The sequence below is a fragment of the Crocuta crocuta genome, unplaced genomic scaffold (assembly GCF_008692635.1).
Source record: "Crocuta crocuta isolate KB4526 unplaced genomic scaffold, BGI_CrCroc_1.0 scaffold86, whole genome shotgun sequence".
Taxonomy (NCBI): domain Eukaryota; kingdom Metazoa; phylum Chordata; class Mammalia; order Carnivora; family Hyaenidae; genus Crocuta; species Crocuta crocuta.
In genome coordinates, this window is record NW_027530972.1 from 286,416 (window position 1) to 288,118 (window position 1,703).

The window sequence follows — 1,703 nt, forward strand, 5'->3', positions numbered from 1 at the left end:
ACCTATTCTTTCAGACTCTTGAATACTGAGAACAAACTGAGGACTGATGGGTGTGGGGGAGAGGGGAAGCGGGGTGATGGGCATGGAGGAGGGCACTTGTGGGGATGAGCACTGGGTGTTATATGGAAACCAACTTGACAATAAACTATTTGTAAAAATAAAAATTTAAAAAAAGATAAAAAATTTAAAAAAATTAAATAAATTAATTAAAAAAACCCTATTATTTTGAAGCTATTCCAAAAAATAGAAATGGAAGGAAAGCTTCCAAACTCATTCTATGAGGGCAACATTACCTTGACTCCAAAACCAAAAAGACCCCACTAAAAAGGAGAATTACAGACCAAACTCCCTGATAAACATGGATGCAAAAATTCTCAACAAGATACTAGCAAAAAAAATCCAACAATACATTAAAAGAAGTATTCAACACAATCAAGTGGGATTTATCCCTGGGCTGCAGAGATTGTTCAATATACACAACCCAATCAATGTGACACATCAGATAAATAAAAGAAAGGATAAAAGCCACATGACCCTCTCAATAGATGCAGAAAATGCACTTGACAAAATACGTCATCCTTTATTGATAAAACTCTCAAGAAAGTAGGGATAGAAAGAACATACCTAAAGATCATAAAGTCCATATATGAAGGACTTACAGGTAATATCATCCTCCAAGGGGAAAAATTGAGAGCTTCCCCCTTAATGTCAGGAATGTGACAGGATTGTCCATTCTAACTATTATCCAACCATGTTAGAAATCCTTGCCTTAGCAATCATACAACAAAAAGAAATAAAAGTATCCAAATAGCCAAGGAAGAAGTCAAACTTCACTCTTCACAGATGAATGATATTCTATGTGGAAAACCCAAAAGACTTCAGCAAAAAACTGTGAGAACTTATAGGCAAATTCAGCAAAGTCACAGGATATATAATCAATGCACAGAAATTGGTTTCTCTTCAGAGGAGAAAACAGGCAACAAGCTCTTTGAAATAAGCCACTGAAACTTCTTACTAGACATGTCTCTGGAGGTAAAGGGTACAAAAGCAGTAATGAATTATTGGGACTTCATCAAGATAACAAGCTTCTCCATAGGAAAGGAAATAATCAACAAAACTAAAAGGCAACTGACAGAATAGGAGAAGACATTTGCAAATGACATATCTGGCAAAAGGTTAGTATCCAAAATCTATAAAGAACCTATCAAACTCAAAACCCAAAAAGCAAATAATCCAGTTAAGAAATCAGCAGAAGACATAAAAGACAATTTTCCAAAGAAGATATCCAGATGGCTAACAGACACATGAAAATATGCTTAACATCACTCATCAACAAGGTAATACAAATCAAAACCCTGATGAGATACCACCTCATACCTGTCAGAATGGCTAAAATTAACCACACAAGAAACAACTGGTGTTGGAGAGGATAGAAGAAAAGGAAACCCTCTTGCGCTGTCGGTGGGAATGCAAACTGGTGAAGCCACTCTGGAAAAGAGTATGAACATTGCTCAAAAATTAAAAATAGAGCTACCTTACCACCCAGCAATTGCATTACCAGGTATTTATCCAAAGGATACAAAAATGCTGATTTAAAGGGGCACATGTACCCCGATGTTTATAGCAGCATTATCAAACAATAGCCAAATTATGGAAATGTCCTATAAATGAATCCAAATGTCCATCGATTGACAAATGGGTAA